The sequence below is a fragment of the Zalophus californianus genome, chromosome 3, assembly GCF_009762305.2.
Source record: "Zalophus californianus isolate mZalCal1 chromosome 3, mZalCal1.pri.v2, whole genome shotgun sequence".
NCBI classification, from domain to species: domain Eukaryota; kingdom Metazoa; phylum Chordata; class Mammalia; order Carnivora; family Otariidae; genus Zalophus; species Zalophus californianus.
In genome coordinates, this window is record NC_045597.1 from 156,110,846 (window position 1) to 156,126,798 (window position 15,953).

The 15,953-nt window shown below is 38.7% G+C and overlaps 1 protein-coding gene across 7 annotated transcripts in view; it reads left to right on the forward strand.

The window, feature by feature from the left end:
* The window catches only part of SLC39A10 (solute carrier family 39 member 10), a 141,896-nt gene that overhangs the window by 58,892 nt on the left and 67,051 nt on the right, over nucleotides 1-15,953 (forward strand). Inside the window, exon 1 of one of the 7 annotated variants that reach the window (XR_003519001.1) lies at nucleotides 6,027-6,746. The exons of 4 other annotated variants lie outside the window; for them this stretch is intronic. The gene's annotated coding sequence lies outside the window, so the exon portion shown is untranslated. Of the gene's footprint in view, nucleotides 1-6,026; nucleotides 6,747-14,645; nucleotides 14,768-15,953 lie in introns of those variants that run through there. 2 more of the 7 variants (XM_027588503.2, XR_003519003.1) reach the window with 2 other exon arrangements.

The following is a 15,953-nucleotide window of genomic DNA, read 5'->3' on the forward strand; positions in this document are numbered from 1 at the left end:
AGTAACATAAAAGGGACATAAACTTTTGCTTGAAGATATTTCCAATCCTTAATTAACACTTGTCTCTTTTTCCAAGGGAGACTTGCAGAGGCTAGAGATAAATCTAAGAACTGGAGTGGAGTGAACGTTTAATCCCCTAAGTGAATTTCACTTTAAATTTGCTGGGATATATTTGCCTGCACCTGACCGAGTCTTTATTGATGAGCATGTTAATAGCTCACTTTTACATGACTGATCAAATTTGTTAACATACACTTGATTCTGCTTAATTTTTAATATAACTTTACTGGTATAAATAAATACTTGAACAACTACATCAAATCACCATAAAGAGGGGAAAGCTTTCAACTAAATGTATAACCAGATTGGCTAATTAACTTTCTAATTTAAGAGACTGTGGAATAAACATCTCCCTTGGAATTGATTCAAGCTACTCAAGCTGAAAGATAAAGCAAAAAAGAACAAATGTTCACATTATAAGTATCTTGAAATTTTTTTATGCTATTCTTTATTCCATTTAAAATTTCCATTGACCTGCAACGTTTACAGACTGAAAAGCCACCAGTTTATGGTTCTGTGGATTTTTTTTCTTAATTACCAACCTTTGCAGAGAAACTAATATAGATACCCTCACAAAAATTGGGATAGCTTTGATATAAGAGGTCAAGTAATGCAGGGGTTAAGAGCATAGGCTCCAGAGCCAGACGGTTTGGGTCTGCCACATGCTATGTAACCACCTCAGTTTTCTTCATCTCTAAAATGGGCATAATCATATTTACCTTGCAGGGCTGTACAGGGATAAAATAAGTTATTATATTTAACTCATTTAAACTAATTGACACATTTTAAACTATATGTATTCCTGTATTTAGGGTGGGAAGAAAGACTGAAACCTAATTGCCTAGAGAAAGCAACTGTCACTGTAATTGGAATGAAACCTGAGTTGATGAAATCATTGGAAGCTGTAGGTGAGATCATCTATGAGGAAGCAAGCCAAGCATAGTAGGTTCTTAATTATTGGCCACTGCCAGAATCACTCCTCAAAAAACATTGGGGAGTATCTAAAACTTCTCTAAAGATGTGAAACGGTAAGAATAGGTGGTTTATGGGATTCTGTGAAGAATGCAAAAATGGCTTATTCTAGTAAAAATAAAATATAACTTGAGCTTTACTTAGAAACAGTGCAAGAAAAATTTGGAAATCCCTAGAAGCCACTCTTGTTTTGACAATTCATTTATTGCCTTCCCTAATGTTTAGAATTTTGCTGCATTCTTGCTCTCAAATTTTTAATAAATAAAGGTAAGCAGTGTTTGTTAAGCTAAACCTAGTGTATCTTGATTTTTAAAAGATGTATTTGTTTTCATATATCTCAGTTGTGAAATGGGTCTCATTATTAATTATCTTGGAATCTCTAGGCAAGATTTGAAATATGCTCTCACGTGGTGACATTTTAAATGAATTTTAAAAATGAGTTTATTAATTTTAACCAGTTAAACAAATGAACCTGCTTTAAAAAATATTTACAAGGAGGGGTGCCTGGGTGGCTCAGTCAGTTAAGCGTCGGACTTTGTCTTTAGGTCATGATCTCAAGGTCCTGGGATGGAGACGGTTGAGTTCCTGTGCTCAGCGGGGAGTCTGCTTCTCCCTTTGCCCTCTCCCCCTGCCCTCTCCCTTTGCCTGCCTCCCCTCCCCCCCGCTCATGCACGTGCGCACTCTCTCTCTCAAATAAATAAAATCTTGGATTTACATGGTAACTTATTGCTAATTTACTTCCATTTTGATAATTTTCCTTAAATTGAAGTATAACCATCCACAAATCCTCTTTGAATTTGCAATATTTGTGTGGATTATTTATGTTGCTTTATAAATTCCTTTGGACTAGGAGTTAAGGTTTGGAAAGTTGATTTTTGTTCCTGTGCTTTCAGAGCTCTGAAAGATCCAAAATGGCTGCCTGTTGGCATCTAGGCCCTCATGCTTTGTTCAAGTGACTGCTTACCAAACCTACTGGTTTTCTTCATCTTAGTATTCTGTAAGTGAACAAGGCTGGCTAGAAGCAAGATTGAGAAGTTGACAATTTGTCTAGTGTTCCTTCTGTTCCTTTGTACCACACTACCCTTAGGAAACTAGATAATCATATTTCCTCCCTTGTTAAAACTTCCTCTTCTTCAGAAAAGGCATGAAAAAATATACTCTCGCAGCAGTATAAATAAGTAATAAAATAGTGGTAACTTCCCTTAGGGTCAAAGTCCCTGTTCAAGTCCCAGGAATAAAGTTCTAAATATGGAATTCCGGGGATTGATGAGCACAATAGACTAGGTCTGGGCAAGACATCTTCCTTTTACCGTCATGTGGGCAAGTGTGTGGTCTGCCTGTCACCATGGCTCCAGCTGTGAGCTTCTTCCTTTCATTCATTCTTCTGAGTGGGTATTCCGACTTCTCCTAGGCTAGGTCTCATTCCTATTTTCGAAAGGACTTGCCATGGTAAATCAGAAACTTTAATCCTCTCCATTGTTGTCCATTCCTGTCTAATGTTAAAAGTTCTTTTGTTGGTATTGCAATGAACCAAAACTGAGGGATCTGCCTAGTGTAATGTTAGCATCATCTAGGCAATGACATAAAAGTTAACTTTTCTACTGGAGGCGGGGAGTTGTTTGAACTCTTGTATTAGTTTTTTCATTTCTTCAATCTATTTTCATTTGTGCAGATAGCCTGAAACTCATTTTATTGCACAAGCCTACCAACTCAAAATGGTCTCACCTGACAGGCACATCAGTCAAATTTGTCTCTCACCAGGGTAGGATGGGTTGCTCTGCCCTGCCTTTGTGTACCGTCCTCAAAGTGGTGGGCTCTATTTTAGGGGATGGTCTTGTCAGTGACATGAGTCCTGCTCATTAGAAAGGGCTACAAGGGCAGCCACACTGCTCTAATGAAAGCTTCCATGCAAACTCGCACAGTCTATCTTAATTTTAGGAATGGTGAGTCTTAAGATGAGATGGCAGAGCCATAATTTCTCAAGGGATCAGGAAAAGACTGCCCCACAGATCCCACTTCCCATCCTGACCGTGGGCTTGACATGTTAGATGTCACACCTTGCTATGGAGCTTAAAGAACAGAAACGGGGTTTTCCTCTTACATTTCTCTGGTTTCAGATCCGGAGTGGGGGGGCCTCAATCTTCAGGCTGAAATACATAGTCTCCAAAAGTGAGTATACAGCTGTTAATTTTGAGGTTCTTAACTTTGTTTGAGTTCTTAACTTTGTTGTGGATGGTGACAATTTTCTCCTCTACTAGAGGGAAACCAAGTTTATGACACAGACTTCCCTTAGTCACAACTAAAGATTAAGGTAGGAAGTGTGATTCTTATTTTCTGTATTTATTGCAGCTGGTTCTTTTCTAATCCTCTGAGGAGCAAAAAAGGCCACTGGATTTATTTTTTAATTTTTTTTAAAGATTTTATTTTTTTATTTGACAGAGAGAGTGAGAAACCACAAGCAGTGGGAGCAGCAGAGGGAGAGGGAAAAGCAGGTGCTTCACTGAGCAGGGAGTTGCGGGGCGGGGCGGCTCGATCCAGGACTCTGGGATCATGACCTGAGCCGAAGGTAGATGCTTAACTGACTGAGCCACCCAGGCACCCCAGGCCATCGGATTTATTATATCATGCCTCACAAAGGTAGATTAGTCATGCTTAAAATTTTAGATATGTGAAATAAAACTGACTGAAGCAATGTGAATAAGCAAAAACAAATGAAAGGTAAACCATTTACAAGTAATTCGATATTCTCTCTCCCCCGGCCCCCAAGCTTTTGCAAATCATCTATACTATTTTTATAATTCAGGTGAGCTTCTTTATGAATCAAATGGGGTGGATAGAAAAAAAAATACTAATCCTTTTGGAAAGTTTTATTATTCTGGGCGCCTGGGTGGCTCAGTTGGTTAAGTGTCCGACTCTTGATTTTGGCTCAGGTCATAATCTAGGCCTATGTTGGGCTCTGCGCTGGGTGTGGAGCCTGCTTGGGATTCTCTCTCTTCCTCTCCCCTGCCTTTCTCTCACACACAACACTCTCTCTTGCTCTCTCTTTCTTAAGTAAGATCTTCTTAAATAGATCTATGATTCTAACATATTAGAATTTCCTTACTCTGACACATTCCCTATATATAAAATGGGCAAAAATAAACCATACATTACAGTGATGTTTTTGCAGCACTCTCCATTGTTTAACTCAGCAGGTGATTTTGAGTAAGCCTTCAAGTCATTTGCTGAGATTCCTTTTCCCACTAGGAAAAGTAATACACTAGTTTTCAGCTCATTTACCATATGTAGTAATTTTACTCTAAGCTTTGACCTAATCAGAGTGCATATACTTGATCATATATGAATGTTTGGGTAAGTGTATAGAAGTTGGAGGAGACATGGTCTATTTTCAAGTAGGTTTACCCTATAGTTTTATGCAAGGATGATATTTAAAATATGTAACAATTGGTAAAGCAAGGGCACCAACCAATTAGAATGAAAGTCTTTGGTAACCGGTGGGCCCTGCAGCTTTCTCCCCTTAGCCAGGCATTAACCCCTTAGTTCCTGAAATGTGGGAGGTCTAGAGAATCCTGAGAGAAAGGGCTGGTACAGGGGTGGGGAATTTGAATTCTTGAGGAATTTGACTCAGAACTGCAGCTGTTGACAAACTTGTATGGAAGTATTTGAATATGTGATGAATCAGTTCAGCTGCACTTATGTGAACCAGCTGAACATTAATTAGCCTTTAAAGTGAAAAGGCATTGTGGGTACCCTAAGATATAAGGAATGCAGGTACTGTATCTTATTGATATTCAGAAGAAAGAGATTGCATATATGGTAAAGGTACTGAAAATAATGTCAATAAAATAATTATGAGCCTTAAAATTAATAAAATAATTATGAGCCTTAAAATATAAGGGTAATTTGGAAGCTTTTAATGCTTTGTACCTAGAAGACGTACCATATTGATTTTATGAAATCTAAGGATGTTAGTTCTGCTTTTGAGATCTAAGGACTTGAGGATAAATTTAGACCAATTCCCTTAATTTATCCATGAATCTTAGGACCATGATCATGGTCTCCCACAGTTAGTGATATGGTGAGACTTGACACGAGGATCAGACTTGATTTCTCCCCTATACCTCAGGAGTTCTCTCTGCCTAATAACAGCTTTGGAAACTTGCAGTAGTTGGGGAGGGGGTGTCAATGGACTGACTTTTCCCAGACAGGAAAGAAGGGGTATGAGAAGCTTAGTATCTTGACAGTCCATAGGCATTAACTAAGTACCTAAAAGATGTTCTTTGTAGAGATACAAAACAAAAATAGAATCTTGCTTCACAAAGATAAATATGCTGAACAGCAGGATATGTAGCCATACTAACTGGGTTTGGATCCTCCTATCTGTTCTGTCATCTTAAGCAAGTTACTTAACTTCCTGTGCCTCAGTTTCCTGGGGTGGGATAATAATATCTACTTCACTGTGTTATGAGCATGAAATTAATATATATGTAAAGCACTTAGGAAGTACTTGACACATAGTAAAGCTTGCTATTACTATTGATCATAGTTTTATGCACTCTGCTGGACATCACTAAGGCACCCCAGAACTCACTCTATTAGATTCTGGCTGGATGCAGAAATAGGCACACCAGACAGAATACAGATAAGCCTCACCAAGAAGATTAAATAACTGCAGGAAGCAAAGTAATGGAGCAAAGGGAAGGTGTCCAGAGCCACCTTTTAAGAAAGTATGGGTTATGAATTGCTTAAGAAAAGGGGAGGAGACAATTCAGATGGTAGGTATGGTGTGAGCAAAGGAATGGGAGCAAGAATGAGCACGAGGTAGGCAGGAGTCCATGGAATTGCTTGGCTGGATCAGGAGTTTTTGCCTTTGGGTGTTATGAAATAATCAGTGAATTAGGCAGTAGGTGGTGGTGGAAAACCCTGGAAGGTTGCCAGTCTCAAGAATTACCGTAAGTGCGCGACATGCTCTCTGAAGTCAACTTTTTCTTTTAGGCTTGTAAGGCCCACAGGAAGTGCGCTTGAGAATAAATTGTGGGGTGGGGAGAGAACTATGCAAACGACCTTGTACTTAGCACTAAATAGTAGTTCCTTTTTGCCCTAAGAGACTGAGAGGTTATTTTAACAAAGGGGATGGGTTAAGTTAGTGTAGATGTTTTAACTCGTGTACGATAAATCTCTCAATTTATCAATCTGATACCTTTTGGCTAAAGCGTTTGCGCTTACAGCTTACATTACTCATCCGCCTCCCCAGGGCTGCAGCAACCGACACGCAAAACCAGGAGAAAAGGCGAGCGGTAAAGGGCGCTCCACGCATGCGTTAGAAGCCGCCCCAACTCCCCCGCAGCGTCCTTTCTTGGAACAAAACTACCGCGGAGCCACGGAGTTCCGCAGTTTGCGTAGACTCGAATTTCCTACTGCTTGGTCTGTCCGTGTGGAATCCGAGAGTGGTGCAGTTCCCTTCCGCAAGTTGCGTTATCCGAAGTGAATGGCTGGGTGGTGCGTGTACGCCCAGAGCGTAGCACCCATAGGCGGACGGGGTGCGGCTGCGCAGGGACCTGAGTGGGCCTTGTACGCCGGTAGCGTAGCGTGGTGTCTGACGCGCGGGCCTCCGCGACGCACTTAGCGCAGCCGGCTTTGGTGAATACACGATTTGGTGCAGCCGGGGTTTGGTACCGAGCGGAGAGGAGATGCACACGGCACTCGAGTGTGAGGTAACTATAAAACCCCGATTTGTTTACATTCCCTCCCCCAGAACCGGCCCCATGCGCGGCGGAGACTGCGAGTCCCGGGACGGCGGGGGGGTCGAAAGGGAGACAAGAACCGGGGAGTCCGGGCTGGGTCCCTCGGGGATCCGGGCGCTGCAGTCAGCGGCGGCGGCGGCGGCGAGCCGGAGCAGAGCGCGCGGTGGGCTGCGCTTGGGGCGCCGCGGCTCCTCGTGTGCGCTCTGGGCTGCCGCGGGGTTGGCGGCCGGGCAGTCTTCTTTCCGCGTGCGGGACCCCGCGCTTGACCCAGCCTCCTCTTGAGGCTGGGGACCCGCGCGGGGAGTGGGGGAGTGACCGCTGGGCGGGCGGCGGCGGTTAGGGGTCTGCGCGCGGGCGGCCTGGGGGCCGAGGGTGGCGTCGCCAGAGGAGGCGGGGACCCTGTGCCCGGAGGGTGGGAGGGATCCGCAGTCAGGCCTTGAAGGACTTGCGGAGGCGACGAATGCCCGATTTTTCCTGTCCCGTCCTTCTCTCCGGTCTATCCTGGGGTCGGACGAGGGGCCCCCGGGATGGAGCCTGGGAGCCGCTGTTTCGGCACCGAGAGGCTAACGGACGGTGGCGCCTGTGCTCCTACCGCGGGAGGCCTCGTGGAGGCTTTCCTTCCCCCACCAAGCGAAAAGCCAAGGCGGGACGCGGGGGAGTTAATACTTGAGCCCGCTGGGGTCCCCGGAGCTGAGGGCTGAGGGTGGGGCTGAGGCTGAGTCGGTGGAGGAGGCCGGGTGGGCCCGAAGGTGGCGTGGCGGCCCCGGCTTTGTTCCTGAAAGCCCTCGGCGGTGAGCGGCGTGGGTCCCGGCTGGGGAAGTAGTAGGAGAGCTGCCGCGGCCCTCCCCTGCTCTAGGGGTCTGCTCAACTCGCTTCTCCTTTGGGATCCTCGAGTACCCCAGCTAAGAAGGGGCCTTATGAGGGCGCAGGCGATGATGTTGAAGATCTTCCCCTGGCTTATGTAAAGAACTGTTCACGTGGGAGCCTGTCCACATGGGCTGTCTTGAGGAGTTGGGCACGAGGAAGAAGCATCAGCAACATCCGCAGCCCTCATTGGAAGGGTCCTTCACACAAGTCCCTGTTTTAAGTAGTAAAGAGTAACAGTAAAGCACATAATTTTTTAAAAAGTAGGTTATACTGTTTTCTTTCATTTAATGTCGTATACACTGTTCGGTATTCTAGTTTTACTTTGAAACTGAGTCGTTCTCGATGGAGCAAAACTAACGTGACAGGTTTACATAATTAAGGACATAATATACTGGAAAAGCTGGAAATTTAGAGTGTAGTTAATTGTAATGCAGCGGAAAGCCTTAAATCAAGACTTTTGTATACTCTCTCTCTTTTTCTTTTTTTAGGACGTCTTGTCCTACAAATTTTGTGTACCTTTATGAGTCAGTCACTGTTCAAGACTTGGGGGTCCATACCAGACAACCCACATCCCTATACTTAATGAATATTGATGTACTGGAGGGGTGTGTGTGTGTGTGTGTGTGTGTGATGAGACTGATGATTTTTAAATGTGGAATATATAGGATTACAACAAACCCAATTACATTGAAATAATCAAAATATTAAATAAGATGAAGGAATCCGTGCTTTAGTAGAGCATTAAATATCAAGAGTAGTTTCAGTTCTAATGCCTAATTTCAGACTAGTGAGGACTAAATGATCATTAAAGGATATAATTTGTATGACTTTTTTCTGATAAAGTGTCAGGTACTACATATTCCTGTGGTTTTGCCTACATTCATAACTGAAAGAATAATTTTCAGAGATTAAAATGAGAATGTATTTTTTTTTAAATCTAGATTCACAAGCCTGGATTTTATACACAGACTCCTGGTTAAGAATCCCTGTGTTTCTAAGAAGGACTTTGATGCTACTTTAAAATAAGTGGTCAGGGAAGACCTTTCTTAGGAGTTGACATCAGTAATATGTTGTGTGATAAGTAGTATTTGTTCTTCCCATTACCAGTTAATATTCTACAATTTAAAAGCCAACAGATTCTCCCCCCTTTTGAGCACCTGATTTTGAAGTACTTTTAGGAGGCTTCGAGTATGGTATGCAAGTAGGGGTGGGTTTTTGTTTTAGTTTTTTACTGTTTTATGGAGAATATAGGATATAGGTGTTGTAGCAAGGGAAATTACAGTTACATTATAATTAAAGAGAATTTATCTCGTTACTCAGTTCTCTCCAACCTCTCTGTCCCCAAGTATTGACAGTATTGGAAAGAATTGAGGGCTTTGGAGTGAGACTTAGGGTTTAAAACTATGACCCATTAACTAATTTGGTAAGCAAGTTTATCTTAATCTTTTATCTATGAACTTGTGCTAAAAAACCTACCTCATGGGTGATCTTTATAAATTACATAATGAAACAAAGGGCTGCAGGAAAACTTAGTTCATACTACCTTCTTTTCTACATACAAATGTTTCAGTTTTTCATTAGTGGTTAGAGGACTACTTTCTGTCTTTACCTCTGATAACTTGATTATCCCCAGAATGAGGTTTAATGGTTTCTACTGGGCCTTTGCCAGAGATACAGTTATCCTGTTGTTATTGTTCTGTTACTTACATATAATAATCCTTAGAATTTTTTTTCTGCTGCTCATATTTTTTAACTTAAAATTCTATATGTACATTTTGTTTTCCCTGCCCTACTAAATCCTTGAGGCGGCACACACTCCACAACTTTTTGTCACAATGCCCATGACATTATATAATGCATGGGCAAAGCTTGTTTGTCAACCTTTTAAATCAAGTTTAAAAACTTAACAAAATTTAAATTTAGCATTAACCCAAGGAAATACTTTGGATAAAAATGTTAGTCCTTGTCTCTGTAGTGCTTACCTCAATGGAAATGCCCAGGGTTTTGCTTTTATCAGCAGGACATTATTGGGGTGCCTGTGTGGCTCAGTTTGTTGAGTGTTTGACTCTTGGTTTTGTCTCAGGTCATGATCTTGGGGTGATGAGGTAGAGCCCTGCATAGGGCCCTGAGCTTAACGCGGAGTCTGCTTGAGATTCTCTCCCTCTCCTTTTGCCCCTCCCCTCGTTCTCTCTCTCAAATAAATAAAATCTTAAACATTACTAGTCGTTTTAAACTGATACTCAAGATGCAAGAGATTACACAGTAGAAAATGGGAAGAAGTGTAGCCAATTAAAGCTATCGTTTTTCCTTTATAACAAATTTTATAACCCTATAAAGTTGCCTTTCATTATAATGTAATTTTCATTAAAAATATACTAGCCTTGATTTAAAATTTACACGTAAGAAGAAAGCCCGGACAGTCCCAGCAGCTCGATGCTTCCCCCTAGTGTTAGCTTCTCCTTCACCTTCATCTTTTCCTAAAACAAGATCGATTTATTTATTTATTTATGTATGTATGTATGTATGTATGTATGTATGTATGTTAATCACCAAAACAAGATCTATTTAAATTAGAATTTGATTCCATAGTGCTAGATTATAGCTAGACTCTTTTGGGGTTTCCTCCATCTGGTTAGTGTCACTAATAAGATGGACATAGTCATTTTGAATTGGTTAACTTTGGTTGCTTTTAGCCCCTAGTTTTCCAAGTATGGAGTGAGTTTGGGTGGAGATAGGACAGTAAAATGCCAAGTTTCCCTGCAAGAGTATATGTGGGATTTTTGAAAGCAGGAGGAAAGGTATATGGTAAAAGTGTGTTTTTGAGATTAATTTTGTATATGAATAAAAGCAATTTTATTCATTTAATCTGGGCTTATGGTGTGAAAATAGTGGTAAAAAATTTGCTTTCTGGCTTAATTTAGTCCCATATAGCTTTGTATTGCCTCAATTGTACTGAAAATAAAATTTGAGAATGTTAAAATTACATGACGAGTTTTTTTAAATTCAAGTTTATTTTGATCTGTGACTTAGAATTATTTCTGAAAAATAGAGTCTCAAGGACTGTAATAACCACAAGATTTCCTGTAGTCATATAAACTATACGGTTTCAAATTAGACCAATTATCAATAGGCTGAACTATTTTCATTAATTTCTCTTTGTAAGTTCTGTGAGTTGGCCATACAATGACTTTCTAAGTTTTTTCCAAAATAAGCAAAATGTATTTTCAATAAAATAAAATTGACTGCAATTAGAATATCCAAAAATGTGTCTAGTAGGTGTGAAGGTGATTTACTACTGAAATTGTGAAGTTTAAAATAACAATAGCATGGGCGCCTGGGTGGCTCAGTTGGTTAAGCAACTGCCTTCGGCTCAGGTCATGATCCTGGAGTCCCGGGATCGAGTCCCACATCGGGCTCCCTGCTCAGCAGGGAGTCTGCTTCTCCCTCTGACCCTCTTCCCTCTCATGCTATCTCTCATTCTCTCTCTCAAATAAATAAATAAAATCTAAAAAAAAAAAATAACAATAGCATTATTGAAATTATTTCCAACTGTTTGAGACCACACAATGTTCAGACATGTTAAAACAACAGATTGTTCTATGACATGACATATAATAGTGTCAAATTTTATTTTTCCTATTATCAGAACATAGGGTTTTTTGATGGCTAGATATAGGGATTGGATATTTAATAGATTTTTAATACTTGATTTTCATGTTAAAAGATGTTATTAGAATGGGGTAGTGGTGGGTGGCAGTGGTTACAGGTTGTGAGTATAAGGATAAAATCTAAAACCTTATTCAAATAAGTTGTTTTAACTAAGAGTGGTAGATAATTTTATAATTACCTAATTTTATAATTATATTTTATAATTCATTATAGTGTAGATATTTTACTTCTGAAATAGAGTGAGATATGAGGTAATACTTGCACTTTCAGTAACACTTATAACAGCCATATTTATACTTAATAATACATACCCTACTTTTGGGGACCATCCATTCCATTCAGAAAAGAAGTTTTTGGGGATTAGAAAAGTGAATCAGAACATTGTAGGAAATACCTTTCTCTTACTAATATAGTAAGATTATGTCATAGGGCTAGAAATAAGAATACTGTGATCTTATGTATGAAAGTTATTTTTAATCCTGTAGTGATTAAGACTTATTAGTCATTGATCACTTCAGTTTTTAGATTTATTTTCATTCACATAGAAATTAGAAAATCTAAATGGTCTTCAGTTGTAGTAACAAAATCACAAAGGTCTGCATTCCACTGTCCTATTACTTTAATGCCTGTAAATAAAAAAGAAACCATTTCCATGCCCTCATACCTGTAAGCTTTTTTCTGAACTCACCTTATGTATTTTGTGAGTTTTGAGTTTTAAAATAGTGGTTTCCCCTACAGTTGTCTGCTGAATTTGTAATTAAAAAAAAATGTGTAGATTAAGTCAAGGGTCAGCAAGCTATGGCCCATCTACCAAATCATCCTGCTTTTGTAAATTAAATATTGGAAAACAGCCTCCACATCCACTTACGTATTGTATATGGCTGCTTTTGTGCCATAATGGCAGAATTGTGTAGTTGCCTTAGAGTCTGCCCTGCCCACAAAACCTAAAATAGTAACTGTCTGGCATTTTTAAGTCGGCCAACCCCTGGACCCAGTTCTTAATGTTTTATAGTTATCTGATATGTTGCTGTTATTTAAGATAGTTAAATTTTCCTGGAACCTATATGAGTTAAAAACTAGTAGAAAAACATTCAAATAGAAATTTGTGGGTAATAATCTGAGTTCTCAGGTGTTTTTGTTTTGTTTTGTTTTGTTTTACCTAAATGGTATAGATGCTTTTTGTTTCTATCCCTTTCCATTTTCCCTCCATGGGAGGAATGGCACCTTTATTATGCTTGCAGTTGGAATATGAAGCCCTTGGCCTTCAACCTTGGGTTACCACCTAATTCCATCAATTGTTATACTAACGCAGCATCTCTCACAGTTTACCTTCTCTAATTTAAAAGGTGATAGTGTCTTCCTTGTACCTCCTTCAGAGCAGAAAATGTTTCATACTTACTTATATGCCTTCTCTCTGCTCCTGTTTGCTTCCCTTTCCTCTTCTCTACTTTCACACCTCTCATAAAGTAACTTAGATTGCATGTCTACAGGTCTGTGAACAAATGTTTTGGTGTAATACTTCTCAGTACATCTCTCCTGAGGATGAATTATTACTCTATTCTGATTATATGGGAAGAAATATACTTTGTGCTATGTTGTAGAGGATCATAGCCTCTAGATGAAGGGGGCTATGGAAAGATTGATTTTATATGCCTTATCAAGATATATAGAATATGATTAGTTATATAATAAAGCAGTGAGATTAGTCAGTATATTAGAAAAACATCTTATGCAATTGTAATGTTTATTACATGATTATATATAAAATTGCATTATATAACAAAGAAGAGTTAGATATTATATATCCTACATAATATATATTATAAAGCAGTGAGATCATGTTTTCCATTCCAGTGGAACTTTCTTAGTGCAGAACTTCAACTGACTTCATAATTTGTTAATGTTTGGAACACACTTTTTAAGAATTTGTTTTAAATTTGAATACTCTAGTTTTCAAATAGAGTGAATAATTTGATGTACATAGTGTAAATATGTTTATTTTCAAGAAAATAATCATACCAATTAAAAAATGAGGAAGGAAATCATAATGGTATATTAAAATCAAATCACTGAAAGATTTTAGGAAAAAAGTGCTCTTTAAATTCACTATAAATATTATATAATTTATAATTTATAAAGCAAATGTTAGGGCTTTTCCTCTGAAGATTTTTGCCTAAATACAAGTACTTGAAAATTTATTGAGGATAAAATACAAACTTTTTTATTTTATTTTATTTTTTTTGATTTTTATTTATTTGAGAGCATGAGAGGGAAAAGGGTCAGAGGGAGAAGCAGACCCCCCGCTGAGCAGGGAGCCTGATTTGGGACTCGATCCCAGGACTCCAGGATCATGACCTGAGCCGGAGGCAGTTGCTTAACCAACTGAGTGACCCAGGCGCCCATAAATACAAACTTTTTTAGTTAACAGATAAGTATGTATTATTTATTAGTTAAATGGATATTTTTCTTTTCCCTAAAAAATAAATGAATTTAGGGCGCCTGGGTGGCTCAAATGGTTAAGCGTCTGCCTTCGGCTCAGGTCATGATCCCAGGGTCCTGGGATCGAGTTCCGCGTCAGGCTCCCTGCTCCTTGGGAGCCTGCTTCTCCCTCTGCCTCTCTCTCTCTCTCTCTGTCTCTCATGAATAAATAAATAAAGTTTAAAAAAAATAAATGAATTTAGGGGTCATGTTAATTTTAATTATTTTAAGAAGAAAATATTGGGACAAAAAACTTCTTAAATTTAGAAACCATAGAAGAAATTGCAAAAAAATTCCTAGGTTTCATTGCATGTATATGAAAACCTCTGTACATACATAAAAGGGAAAACACTAATTAAAATAAAAAGAAAAGACACTGCACAGAACCGAAGATGTTTTTTGCAGGAAATATGACCAACTCCTGTTATATAAAAGCTCATATATGTTGGTAAGAATTGAGACACCAGGGTGCCTGGGTGGCTGAGTCGTTAAGCGTCTGCCTTCGGCTCAGGTCATGATCCCCGGGTCCTGGGATCGAGTCCCATATTGGGCTCCCTGCTCGGCAGGAAGCCTGCTTCTCCCTTTTCCACTCCCCTTGCTTGTGTTCCTGCTCTCGTGCTCTCTCTCTCTGTCAAATAAATAAAATCTTAAAAAAAAAAAAAGAATTGAGACACCAGGAAAAATGATAAAAGTATAAATAAAAATAAGGCAAAATCTTTCACTCCAAAATTAATAGTACCAAGTACTAAAGAGAATGCTATGATCATACTGATGGTGGCAGTATAACCAAACTTAATATCCCTAGAAACCAATTTGGAAGTATGTAACAAGACCTGAAAAGTGTTAATTTTTGTAGTCTCTCCCTACATCTTTGAAATTGTCCAAGCAAGTAACCAAAAATAATAGCACAAATTGAAATTAAAGTGATTGCATATTGTGATTAAAACTCTACAAATGCTTGTGAAAATCTTGAAACTGTAAGTAATTCATTTTCTTTCACATGTGACAAAATGTGATTTTGTTTAACAAAAGCTTAAGATTTATAATTGCTGTGTTTATTTTTAGTTTCTTTCTCGTTTCTTTTTCCCAACTGAGTAATTGCAACTTGGTTTATTTAAGCCTATTTTTAGTTTTTTTCAATCAGAGTTTTACATGAATATAAAGTATTTAATAGTTCTTTGAAGTTTTTAGGGAAAAGGAAAAAATCAGTCCTCCCTGTCTTCCTTCTTTCATGTTCTGCCTAGAGAGACAGGGAACTCCTTTTGTTTCATTAGTCGATTATTTTGTTATTCACTGCCATGTCTCCAATGTGTTCATTAAACTTGTTGATTTTTAATTTAAGTCATTTATCTGTTAAGTGAAAGATGAGGATTTACCACACTTCCTCCCCTTTATGAACCTTCTCCCATTTTCTATACCCCTGTTTTTCAGTACAATTATCCTGTAATTTTGGTTTAGAACAGTATTTAGTGTTATATTTTTATGACATAAATGTTATAATATGTAGCTATTATAATAAACTTATTTTTTTCTTTCCTGTACAACTTTGTTTTTTTCTGGCATTAATACTTAATTTCTTTTCCTTTTTATTTTTCTATGTGCATATATATCACAGAATCTATCTCACCTCTGTATCTGAATGTAGCTCTGTTAGAAAGGAATGTGCCCTAAGAAGGCTATGTTTATAAAAGAATTTATAATTTTCTTATATGTTGGACATTGTTAAACTTGATAATAAAGAAGATTGATAATTGATAATGAAATTGGTAGTTTGCTACTAAAAATTAAGTAGCTTTGACTTTTGAATTAGATTTTTTAAGATTTTGTTAAATGACAGCTTGAATCTTCACTTTGTTCAACAATTAAAGGGACTTTGATGGCTTAAAATAACTATAAGGACACCTAAAATTAATCACACAGAAAGCTTCCATGGTGAGGAAGACATAGCTTGTGTTGTCAGCATTATCAAAAAATATTGTAAATCTATAAAAAGGTTAAAAAAATGTAAAAGATTGCCTTGGATGTTCTATGATTTTTTTTCTGTCCTCATGGAAAGGATCATTTTAACTGCAGTGCTTCTGAACAACAAGCTGGTGCAAAATCAGGGACATGTAACAGTGACGCAAAGGGAAGAGCCAAGTTGAATGGAGTGATAAAAAATTT